General features: G+C 39.8%; 1 protein-coding gene across 1 annotated transcript in view; it reads right to left on the reverse strand.

Moving 5' to 3' along the window:
- The window catches only part of MAST4 (microtubule associated serine/threonine kinase family member 4), a 592,623-nt gene that overhangs the window by 439,556 nt on the left and 139,328 nt on the right, over positions 1–13,739 (reverse strand). The window lies entirely within an intron of this gene.

A 13,739-nucleotide genomic window follows, 5' to 3' on the forward strand; every position in this document is an offset into this window, starting at 1 on the left:
TCAAACAGGAGGTAACAGCTTTTGCACTGAACCTTTGCCTTTTTCTGTAGTCACAAAGCACCCGCATTGTTCTCCATGTGGAGACCTGTATGGAGTAGCAGTGAGCATCCTGCAGAATTGCTAATGTTATATATTATAAGAGTGTTTAGAGGAAAATGACAGCAAAAGATTTCTGGCGAGTAGGGAATTGCTGCCTTTGTGCTGGTCCCACAATCAATATGTCCTGGTGACATTTTATTCTCTATGTCTTTTTGACTTGTGATATAACATACAGCAATGCTGTCAAAGATTTTTTGCCCATAAGAAAGGCCACATGTAGGTATAGAATAGAGTCTGCTGAAATTTCCAGTAAATATTAGTGTCAAGGGAAACTTTGAGATTACAGACCTTAAAGGGAACCTGTCACTTTTGTGTTAAAACACTTTTCACGTAGAGCGTTTTCCTCTATGTGTATGTGTAAAACACACCGGGTTTTGCCTTTAATAAAATTGCAGTTTCTTTCCACAAGAAAAATAACCAAAAAGCAGCGATTTTACAAACCGATGTTTGATAACTAATGCCCCTATTGTTTCTCTAGGTTCCTCTGCCTGATAGAGGGCATACAAAGCCAGTACCCATCATTATCATCTTCATCTATTTATATAGCGCTACTGATTCTGCAGCGCTGTACAGAGAACTCATTCACATCAGTCCCTTCCCCATTGGAGCTTACAGTCTAAATTCCCCAACACACACAGAGAGTGACTAGGGCAGGATTTCCCAAACCTAGTCCTCAGGGCTCCCTAACAGTGCAGGTTTTCTGGATCACATGTGACATAATTAGGACCACCTGTGGATCTGTTACAATGTGTCAGTCAGTAATGAATACACCTGTGCTCCAGCAAGGAGATATGGAAAACCTGTACTGTTAGGGAGCCCTGAGGACTGGGTTTGGGAAACCCTGAACTAGGATCAATTTTGATAGCAGCCAATTAACCTACTAGTATGTTTTTGGAGTGTGGGAGGAAACTGGAGCACCTGAAAGAAACCCACGCAAACACGGGGAGAATATATAAACTCCACACAGATAAGGCCATGGTCGAGAATTGAACTCATGACCCCAGCGATGTGAGGCAGAAGTGCTAACCACTAAGCCACCGTGCTGCCCCATACAGATTTATGCTCACACATGACTGGCTTCCTTCACAAAGTTCCTTTACCTTGTGAATGGTTGGAGGATGGAAGTCACCCTGGGGTGTGCATATCATAAGGCATCCTGAGGCACAAGTTTCTTGATGCACAAGTCTAAATGAGACTGAATTAGGTGTGCCATAGTTACCACCAGACAGGACCTTCAGTAATAAAATGACAGAACATTTCATGACAAAACGGAAAAAACGTATCCATGTCACCATCCACCCAAGCCATAACCAGATCCACACAAACCACACCCATGCTCACGAAGATCATGAACCACAAAAATACAGCCTGCCCAACAAAGACTGGGAGTACGCAATGTTTTCATCATATCAACATTGCGTGTTTGCTTACTGGACACTGCCACCCAACTGGGAGACTAAATACAGTCTATGCTATGAGTAAAAACATTTTTACAATACTAGAAATGTCTTGCACCGTTTATATGTCTTGCACCGTTTACAAAAACTTGATTAGTCACAACTATGGTCAAATAAACAATATAGTTCTCACATTACATGTTACCAAACTTCACCCATTATTGTGATTTCTTTTGTACATGAATGTTAATAAAATATAAATTGGACGTTTTTCCTATTAGGTATCAGTTTTGCATTATTTGTAGCTTTGAAACACGGCCCAGCGACAGCTGTCTGATGCAGGCCATATCTTCAGACTGCCTCTACAGTCCCGACAAAGTCCTGACTAAGTGGGACAGTCATGCAAAATTGGGACTGTCTGGCCGGAATCAGAACAGTTGGCACATTATGCTGTTTCTCCTCCCTGCTGATGTAGTTTTCACTATTTGCTGCTGCTCATGTCTTAAACTCAGATGTTGCGTGTATTGATCCTGGCATGTTGGAGCCCTGTTTGAAAAAAGGATAGATACATGTATTATAGAAAGCTTAGCAATGACTGAACAATCTAGGACTCCCTCACCCGAACCAGCATTAAATCAATAACACCCACGTTTAATAATTAGACCTCCCTCCTTGCTACCAGATCCAACCTCAAATTAATAGCAATCACACTTAATAAACCTATTTCGCTCAACCAGCCAAGACATTACATTGATAGCATCCACATTTAATAAATAGCCCACCTGCTCCCCAAGTTCAGTCCCACTTTCAATTGATAGTTGCAAACCATCCCAGCATTAAATTAGTAACCCCATCACCAAACCTTAAATCAAAAGCCCCACCATGACCCCACTATTAGATTGAATAGTCCGCACCATGAAATGAATAGCCTCCACCATCACTCCACCAATAAATGAATAACTTCCATGCACCTGAATAGCCGACAACAAAAAATGATTAGCCCCTATCCCACCATAAAATTAATAGTCCACACTTACCTTCTTCCATCCAGCACTGTATGTTGCAGAGACAGACTCTTCTGCCTGCCTGCCTTGCTGCCTGTGCACATATGTCAGGAGATCTTCTCCCAACAGGTAACATGAGGTCAGGGAGAGGAGTGTGGAATGGATCAAAATGATTCATGGGCAACATACAGGTGGATGGACTTGTGAGTGATAGCAGCCACCGGAAAGCATATCAATTCTAGGGCTGTGCCCAAGGTCATGTAGGACGGGGGTGATGGGCAACTGTAAATTCCTCTAAGTGTGACCCCTAAGTGACCTCCCATCATGCCCTAAACCAGCATGACAATTACTAGGTGAGCAGAGAGGCTTTGTTCTAATTACTGGTTAGACTATCTCCTTCTTAAGCACAAGACAATCACACTTATTGGTGCTTCAGTGATCTAGAAAAAAGATAGAGCTTATGTTTATCAACTGTTTATATTTACTTATATATTATTTGTGCATTAGGTTGCTTGATGCTGATGTCTAAATAATTTTTCAGACATGATGATTGGCAGACTAAATGTTTCCAGTGCGAGCTAGGATAAGCTCGCACTGGATCTATTTTGCACAATCCAAATTGACTGACAAATAATAATTTTATTTAATTTCACCCCTATTAGTTGTGTCCATGGTACTAAATGGTAATGTCAGCAGTTTATTTTTACCAAAATATAAACAGCTGCATAGGAGCATTGCTGTGGACATAATGTTTTATCTATATGACTATTACTCTCGCTCTGATAACAAAATAAGAAGTAGAAAAAATGGAAAATCAGGTAGGTGCATTAGCTCTGTTCTTGTTGCAGTCTCAAGGGCAGTCCATTAGATTGGAGATAGTTGTGAGCTATGCCTTATTGATCTTAATACATCAGTCACATATGTTTTATTTTTTTACTCTTAATGTGAGGAAACCACCCTTAGCTGGGGCAATGGTTACCCTTTGTGGAATTCAACTCACTCGGGTATACCAGACTATATCCAAAATAAGACTTTATTACAACAAGATAACACCATAAGACATTCACAAGGTACATGGCAAATAGTAGTGTGTACCCTCCAGCAGCCTCTTGCAGTCAACAGCCCAAAGTAACAATCTCAGTATCCTTCAGAGTCTTATCCTCCCGCAGTGTTACCACTACTGTTTGCTAGACAGTCCTGTGTCCCCCGTCTGGGCTACTGACTCACACAGACCCTGTCCTGGTAGGGTTTTCTCTGGTGGCACTGCAATGCCTAACCTAGAGTCCTTTGTGCTGATGTCTTGTATAGCAGGATCCTCCAAGATAGATCCTCTGTGCCCTCCTTCATCCTGACTCTGCCCCTCTTCATCCTCACTCTGCCCCCTCCTTCATTCTTTTGCCCCTCCATTCCTGTTTGCTGTCCCCATTTCACCTTCATCTTTTACTTACCATACTTGGCCTTCTTTCTTCTATTTCTATTGTCTTATTACCAATCCGACGACGCCTGGGACCCAGCATCCTCCTCTATCCTGCCGCTTCTCACTGAATATGTTGGGCGTGGTGGCGCCTGACATTCAGTGAGAAGCGAGGAGGGAGAAGGATGCTGGGTCCCGGGCGCCGCACGGATTGGAAAGTATTTTCTATTTTTTTTTTTCTGGCCACGGCACTCCTGTGGTGCACACTTTGGGAACCGCTGGAGTAGGGTCAAGATGTCCCAATCCTCCCCCTTTCATCAGGAATCTGTCAATGGACACTTAAATTGTTCAACTGTTAGACATACCGTCTCTGTTACCTTGATTATACAGTGGAATGGCTTGACTGATTAGCTATTTGGCTAATTATCCATTGTCCATTGTTACAAGCCACACCTCATACCAGTGGACATTTGAGACAACTGTTAATCACCTTAGCTAACACAAGAAAAATTGCTTCTGCTCTCCTGCTATTTCACACAATATGGCAATATTTTTTATGTTTCTAACACTTATTTCACGTAATAGCAAGGGCAAAATCTACCTAAGAACATGAAATAACAATGCACATAATACACCAATGCTCTGGTGTATATACTTAGACTGGGATAAGGATTAAATGTACATTAAACTGTGAGAAACGGGTGACGAATAAAAGTCCTCAGTCCAGTTGGACCCTGTTTCATCACAGGTGCATTAGCACTGCTTTTGCTGCAGTTTCAAGAGAAGTCCATTAGAATTGGGACAGTTGGGAGCTTTGCCTTATGGATCTTACTATAGCAATCACTTTTTTTTAGTTTATTACACTTTGTGGCAGTGGTGGGCAACAGGCGGCTCACGGCTCTGCCAGTAGCCCCCAGCTTGCTGCTCCCTATCTTATCAAAATAGGGGCAACCAACTTCTGTGTCACTTGACCTCATCTGCACTGTGCAGGGAGGTTACACGGCATACCCAGAGCTGGACTAGGACAAGAAGGGCACATCGGGAATGTAATGGTACGGGCCCACAAAACCATGTGAGGGAGTTGGCCAGCCACCAGAGAGGTCTGAGTGTGTAACAATTATGTCCACACATTCATAGTATGTTGTATATAAAATAGTAATTATTTGCACATACACTTTAAAAATAGTTTTTTGTCTAATTACATTTTAGTTTTATTAAAAAATAATAAGGGCATGTTCATGTGAGAGGGAGTTTTTATCAATATATATTTTTTTTTTAATAAATGAGCACTTTACCTTAACAATGTTTATTACAGAGGAAGAAGCACTAGGGATTGTGTGACTTGCAGGGTCATTATGAGATGTAGTTTGTAGGTTGTTTATTTACTTTCTTAATATTAATTACAATTAGTATTTAAAATAAATTTGGGGATTCTATTGCTGTATAAAGACAGATGTTAGTTTTGGGAACCTCTTCCTATTTTGACCCAAGCATAATGTGGAAACCTATGATCTTACTTTTGAACTAGGCTAGGTGTGTGCAATTAGATGACGGCTGCACTGGAAATGGGCTCCGCAGACTAATGAAACCCATTTCTGAATTTTTGGACACCCGCTTCTCTCATGGAGACCCCTTCTTCCAACCTTCCCTGCCAGTTTTTCATGTAAGAGTCTTACTAACTCTAAGGCCTATTCACATCTCTGTAGCTGCTGCAGTCGGACGGCTCCTCCGGGCTTCACTACTTGCACAGCATTGTGACGTCATTAGTTGACGTCCACGATGCTTTGAGGTGCAGGGAGCTGGGTGCCACGCAACATTGTGCTGGATTGCACAGTGTCTGCCCTTTGGGTGCGTCACAGGGCCTTAAGGCTGCGGAGCCCACCGGGGATTTCCATGTCAGCTGCTAGGCCAGTCCGACTCTGGATACATCGTGCCATGTGTCAACAGTACAGGCTGGTGGTATGATGGTGTGTGGAATGTTTTTTAGCACATGTTAGGTCCCTTAATACCAATTGTTTAAAGGCCACAGCCTACCTGAGTATTGTTGCTGACCATTTGCATCCCTTTAGTGCCACAGTCTACCATCTTCTACTTGCTACTTCTAGCCGGATATTTCACTATGTCACAAAATACATGTAATCTCAAGCTGATGCCACAAACTTGACAATAAGTTCAGTGTACTTAAATGATCTCCACAGTCATCAGATCTCAATCTGTCGAAGTCGAATAATTGGACGAAGTCATTTTAAATTAATAAAGATCGGTTATTATAGAATCCTGTGCATTTGCTATTCATACGCACAGGTGTACAAATGTTAAATACGTAAACACATAGAAAAACACAGCAAATACACTTACATTCACATGTACATTTGTAAATAGTTCTAACTCACATCACTTTATTAGTAAGACTTGAAGGTTATTTATACAAAGATAAATTTTCATTAAAGGTATTTATGGTTCAGGTCCTAAGAAATGTATGATGTTTGGTCTTATATTATTCCACATTTTACCAGCAGGAATCTGGTACCATCGGAGAAGCGATTTGCACGTTATGATTAGTATAAGATTCATACTCAAAAATACTTTGTAATAAGGGTTAGTTCAAACCAGTTTTAGTTGGTTCCCTGAAGCAAGATATCTAAGCAGCTGTTGGAGTGAGTTGCCCCCACCTTGGGAAGAGGTTCGTTTGAACCAACCCATGACCTGCATTGTATTGTACTATCTTGACCCATGGACCAATGAAGAAAGAGTGTTATCATTGTATACATTGTGACATCATTACTGTTTTTTTCTGACCTAAACTGTATAAAACAAGGCCACTGGGGCAGCAACACCCTATTTGCCAATACAGACTTCAGGACTGATGACATGGGTCATGGGTGCGCTGAGTAATGTATCAGTTATACTTTCTTGTATTTTGTTATACTAACATTCTTATTGTATTTTGCTGCTTATTGTTATTAGATCTCTTTTGTGCATTGAAACCTCACTGATTACATCGGACTATCTTTATTACTGACAATAAACAAGAAAATAGAGATGGAACAGTAGATTCACAGCATGAATGTGCAGCCAACAAATTTGCAGCAACTGCATGTTGCTATCATGTTAACATGGACATGGATATCTTTAAGGAATGTTTGCAGCACCTTGTTAAACTCACGCCATAAAAAAATTTGATCTGTTTTGGGGGCAATGGGGGGGCCCAACCCAGTACTAGAAAGGTGTACCTAAAACATTAGCCCATTGAGTATACTTATCATTTGAGAACTTTTTCATTATTCTGTTGATGCATTCACTGGTAAATTTATCTATTCTGTGATTTCGTCAATTTATTTATATCAATCAATCAAACAACTGTTTCCCTGGTGCCTTCCAGTTGAAGGGATCATGAAGAGATTTGGTTTGCGAAATGGATTTACCTGTCACTAAGGGCTGACTCAAGCACTTTGTTTTAATAATATATTTTTATTTTTTTCCACCAGATATGTTGATATACAACTAAATATAGATTGTTGTTTTCATTGTATAGTTTAATTTCTGCTATTATCTATTTCTCTGACTTCACACGTGTAGATTGATATGCAGCTACATATATCAATTTCATTAATTGCTTTGGTGTGATTTGTTTTTGTAACTTGCTTGATACATTTTATCACATACATGTTACAATGGCCATTATACTTATTATTTTCATGACTGTTTTTTTTACTGGCTACTTGCTTGCTTTTTATAGGATCATTCAATGATCAATGTTATTTACCTTTTCTTCTCAAGCTGTTAAACTTTGCAACTTTCTCACTGTGACTTGTTTTTAATCCACATACGTGAAGAAGGACAGGTGTTGGTGCTAAAGATTACAAATGAGTGGTTAGTGATCGCAATCATTTTCTGATTTTTATTCAGTCTCAGAGTGACAGTGGTGTATTTACTTATGGATGCTTAAGTGTTATCACATCATGCAAAGAAAGAAGATATAGCTGTCATCTTGCAAAACATGTACAGAATACAGTGTCACATGTTATATATATGAATGATTCAAATGCCTCCCTTCTACATAACTACAAAAGATAGAGCCGTCCAGAATAGATGGCCAGGTATTAATATGTATATAATGAAATGGCTTTATATGTAAATGTATGATTGCTATTCTTCCCTGTTAGAGTTGCCCTGCTGCAGATCTATACAGCAATCCATTCAGCATAGCTGACAGCTGTCCCTAATTTCAAGGAACAGTCCATGGTGTTAAATTTGTCCCTGAATTTTTTAACCCTGGAGATGTCCTTGTTTTCAGTTTGTCCATCTGCACAGTACAACTTCTGCTGTTATTACTAGATGCACTTGTCACTACTCATTCTTATTCTTTGGACTTTATAACTTATTATTTATTGAACAGAGGCATTAAAAATGAAAATAAGTAACATTATAACCAAATTAAAAAAGCAAACTATGAAGGGAATGGTAGTCCTCTTCTGTCTATCTAGACCAGTGATAGGCAACCTGATATACTTCAGGGTCCGCATGTGGCGGCCCTATGCCCTTCAATAGGCAGCACAATACCCTTAATCTCAGTAATAAATTAAAACAATATATTTAATTAAAGAAAGAGACACCTATCAGAAGGCAGTTATACAAGCTATAACAAACAAATCTGACAAAGCCGGAAGGAGCAGGGGCCGCAGGTGAAAGCTCAGAGGGTCGCATGTTGCCCATCACTGATTAAGACCGTCCTGTACATGAATAGATGATGTTATGAGCTGCACCTGCTCAGCATTAAAGTACCCCTGGAAATCATTTTAGAATTTTGCCAATGTTGGTTTAAAGGCATTATGCATGGCTGCACTTTGTGTTATACCAGCAAGTGTCCTTCACCTGAAATCACTACTTGGGGTATATGTATAACCAAATACAGGGTTCCAACCACAGCATTGCTGAAAATGTAATTCTCTATGAGCTGTGTATACATGATTTTTCTCCTGTAGCTTTGATACTGTAACAGTGTAGAAACCTTTTCTTCTTCCTTTATTTTTAAATACAGTAACGTGAGTATGTTGTCCTCTAGGAGTTTTCTTTACAAAAGACATTTATCTGTCCTTGCGTTGTTGTAGAAGGCCATCTGATGAGACAGCTGCTTGCACAGACCTCTCCAGCTTTGTGTTAACTAATAAGAACTTTCCGACAGATACACGCTGATTTTATTGTACAACAGAAGTAAATTTACATTTTATGCGCTCCTGAAGCTTTAAATTGAAGGGCATTAAATCGGGTTTTTGTTGTAAATGTTGATATGGATTTCAGACAGCACAAATCATTTTATAATTTACACACTGGCCGAGATACCTCTTTTAATTACCAGATGAATCTGCAACCAATCTGGAAATGCTAAAAATGTAACTTTTTATGCAGTGAGGTAGAAAATACATTGGAGAGAATTAACCCTAAAATGGGCAGATGCATCCTGTACCAAAATCTCTATTTTTCACATATGTACAATATACCGAGCTCAGCAGGAATCACTTTTCAAACTTTTTTAGTCTATATAAGTGAACTTTACATAATTTTTTATTTTTTTGAGGACAAACTGGGCTCTTTTTTTGGTATATATTTTTTTAATTGTAATTTGCAGAGAAACAGAGGCAAAAATACATTTTTTTTCAAGATTCTGCCAAAGGTTGAGTTTACACCTTTAGTACTACCCTATTAAGTTTGTGGTATACAAATATACCTGGGCAGCATGGTGGCTCAGTGGTTAGCACTTCTGCCTCACAGCACTGAGGTCATGAGTTCAATTCCCAACCCTGGCCTTATCTGTGTGGAGTTTGTATGTTCTCCCTGTGTTTGCGTGGGTTTCCTCCGGGTGCTTCGGTTTCCTCCCATACTGCATAAAACATTCTGTTAGGTTAATTTGCTGATATCAAATTGACCCTTGTGTCTCTCTGTGTGTGTATGTTAGGGAAGATAGACTGTAAGCTCCAATGGGGCAGGGACCGATGTGAATGATTTCTTTGTACAGCATTGCGGAATTAGTGGCGCTATATAAATAACTGATGATGATGATGATACCTTTCTAACATGTTTGGTATAGTTTTATTGGTGAGAAACTGGATGATTGTATTTAATATTCATTTTGTTTTTTAACTTTTAGTTTATTTATTTACCCAGAAGGGATCTTCCAGAGTCATAGCAGTCTGCAGTTAGTATCCCCTGTAGACAATGCTTATAGATCCAATGTAACCCGGATCTAATAGTATCTAGTAGGCAAGCTGCTATTCTATCGAGTTATAGCGCAGGCTGGCAGAGAAAGCTTGATTAAGGCATTCTCTGCCCTTACCTAGCCTACCTGTCATTGTGTGGTTGTCCTAGTGACATTACTATGAGACTTCACAGGATTCTTCTTCGTAGTGTAGAAGTTCTATATGCTCTGCATTCCAAACAAACAGCATTCCGTCTTGAATAGTAAATATAGCAGCTCTTTAATGGCCATTCTGGCAGTTGAGATCTAAATAATGGATGTTTATAAAGGGGCAAAGGGTAAGAAGGGGTTAAAAACTACAAGTATTTTAAGAAAAATTATATAGAGATAAAAATTAAAACCAAGTGTCATGCGGGTCAACAACACAAACTGAATTAATTTTAAAGCCTCTAATTTATAGAAGTTTTCACGAAATCCCTATCTACCACTTATTAGTTCAGTAAGACTCGAGCACGAAACTAAATGAAATCTTGCAGGCAAGTTTTTGCTTTACTATTGAAATATTTTCATAAAATATGCGCAGGAGCCAGAGCAGTAAAGTGTTACTGGTGCCAAAATTGCTGAATAATGCTCCTTTAAAAGCTTGGCTCACAGAATAAAAATGCCAGTCAGGCAAACTGGACAAGGCATGAATGATTAAGTAGAAAAACAGTTGCTCTTAGAGAGATTTCATTGAAATAAACCATTGTGGCAGAATGAGAAAGCATCATCGCCTCTTCTCTCTCTCATTATTAATATATTGCCTTTGTCGCAAACGTCTCCATACACGTTCATGGACAGTTTAATGGAAATGATATTCCCATCCACACTGGAAAACAAATGGTAGTTAATATAGTAAATAATATATTACAATAATCCTTCATTATAAATAAAAAATAAAATAAAAATGTCTTACCCAGGGCTGTTCTGATAAGGGACCATGGGAATCATCTAGTTAATTTGGTTCTAGTAAGGCTACTAGTAGTGCTCACCATTTAATGCAGTTACATTGCTTATTTTCTCTTGTTCTCTCTTCCCTATTATCACTCCTGTCACTCTTATTGAGTCTGGCACTTGATTGATGAAGTGGACAGCACATGGCAGCAGGTAGTGAGCAACCAGGCTGTAAACAGCAGAACTCTGAACCAGACAGGCAAGGGTTATTGCAGAATAGTCTGGCACTTGTCTGATTGAGTAGAAGCTTATGGTTACAGGTAGTGAGCAACCATAATGTATTTGGCAGAAGACAGGAGAAGAGAAAACAGTGGAATTCTTAAAATAAGCTAGGGGTCAGAGCAGGTACAGATATGTGAGCAAATCTGTTTAACCAAGCCAAGGGTCAGGAGTTGAGAAGACTGCAATTCACATAAACAATCCAGGTCAAACACTGATAGCAGAACAGGTCAGCATATAAGGCACACTAAGTAAAGCAGGAACTATCACCAGAATTGGTATGCTGCCAGGAAAAGGTTTATAAAGGCAGCAGCACTAATCAGAACTGTAGGATGATTAGCTGAATGAGTGTGGTAGGTAATTGCACACCTGAGGCTGCCAGACTGAGAGCAGAATGCAGCTTGAAACTATTTGTCTAGCAACCAGCTGAATCAGTGAAATGCAGGAATGATCCTACACATATTAGCAGCAGTAATTGCACAGATAATAGATCAAACAAACAGGAGAGCTACTTTTTCTTAACAGACTCTCACTTAAAATGCACTTCACCAGAAATTCTACCTGGCTGGAAACAGAGCCGATAGACTTCTAGCCAGAACATTGAGAGGGCAACAAACAAAAAATAGAATAAAATTATTCACAGATCGAAAGGGCTCAACATTTTGTAATCCAGAGACATATATAATATTTTTGCTAAATACTATACTGACCTCTGTAATGTGAAAAATAGTAAGGATATTCCTCAGCTTTGTGACATTGATATAGATACTTCTTTAAAGGGTGTAAATTTGCAATAGACCAAGGCACTAGACTAACTCTCATTGTCTATTGGTCTCAGTCTGAGATTCAAGCAGTTATTAAAAATCTCCCCAAAAGATCAGGATCCTGGCCCCAACGGTTACATCAATAATTTCTTTGCCACTTTTCAAAAGAATTAACTTTGATCACTGAACAACTTTACAATGCAGGGGAGCTTCTCGGCAGATAGGTTAGAATCACAAAATGTAATTATACCCAATCCGGAAAAAGACCCTACCGACTGGTAGGCCCTAACAAACGGTATGAGTATCTCAAGGGATTTCTTAGCAATAAGAGGGTACGGTACGATTTGGTGACACCAAAATGTTGAGAGTGTTGTTGTTCTGAAGAGTTGCTGTTGAACCTGGCTCTGCTGAAGTTCAATGATTTCGTCGAAGTACTCATCATTGACATCTGCAGTCGCAACACTAAACGTGAATGGCTGTCTCATTCATGCTGGATATGACCCTCTGGTGGGGAAGTATCCGTCGAGAGACTTTGCGAGCTCATCTAAGTGCATGGCAATTGCTTGCTTCATTTCCCTGGTTACAGAAATGTCTCAGATTCCAAACTCCTCTTCAATCTTACTTACACAGTCGTTCAGCAGGGGAAAGTTTGCGAACTTATCATTCTCTGTTCGTCGTTTCCATAAAGGTAGCTTTTTTTGAAAAGCCTTCAGGTTTTCTTACACTTCGAACATGTTGACTCCACCCCCTTGCATCTGTTGATTGAGATGATTGAGAGCATTGAAGATATCGGCCATGTATACCAAAATGACAATGAACTCAGAATTTTCGAAACAATCTGCATGATAATGTTGGGGCTTTTGCAAAAACAGGGCTAATTCCACACGCATGGCAAAAGCACGACTCGGCACCTTTCCCCGGGACAACCACCGAATGTTAGAATGGTACAGAAGTACCTCGAATTCAGAGCCCATTTCATTACACAGCTCATTGACGATGCGATGCTTCAGAGCACTATTTTGCACATAGTTAACACATTCCACTACAATTTTTAATAATTCTGCCAGTTTTGGAGGCAAGGTTTTTGTTGCAAACGCATGGCTGTGCAGAACACAGTGCGTAACAATGATGTGTGGGGCAGCCACTTTCACCAGCGCACCAAAACCAGAGTTCCGTCCCAGCATGACTGGAGCGCCGTCCAAACAAATTGCAGAAACCATATCCCACGAAAGATCGTTGTCTCTGAAGAAGTCATCCACAAGTTTCTTCACGTCAGCTGCCTTAGTAGTTGTTGTTGTAAGAGGCTTACAAAATAAAATATCTTCCTTTATCATGTCGTCTTTCACATAGCGCACAAATACAACAAGCTGGCTTAGATTGGAAATATCAGTGGTCTCGTCGAGTTGGAGGCTGAATTTTGCTGAGCTTGAAATCAGATCTGCAACTACTTAAGCCAAGATGTCATTGCTCTTGTCATCTACTGCTGATGGTGTCATTTGAAAGAGGAAATTGGGACAACTTATTTTCAGCAGTTTTTCCCGGCATTATATTAGTCATCTTCAATGCAGCTGGTTTTACGAGTAGTTAACCAATGGTGTGTGGTTTTCTCTGCTTTGCGATCAGGTAAGCAAATTCGTATGATGCTGTTAAGAT

This window comes from Mixophyes fleayi, chromosome 1 (assembly GCF_038048845.1).
Source record: "Mixophyes fleayi isolate aMixFle1 chromosome 1, aMixFle1.hap1, whole genome shotgun sequence".
Classification (NCBI taxonomy): Eukaryota; Metazoa; Chordata; class Amphibia; order Anura; family Limnodynastidae; genus Mixophyes; species Mixophyes fleayi.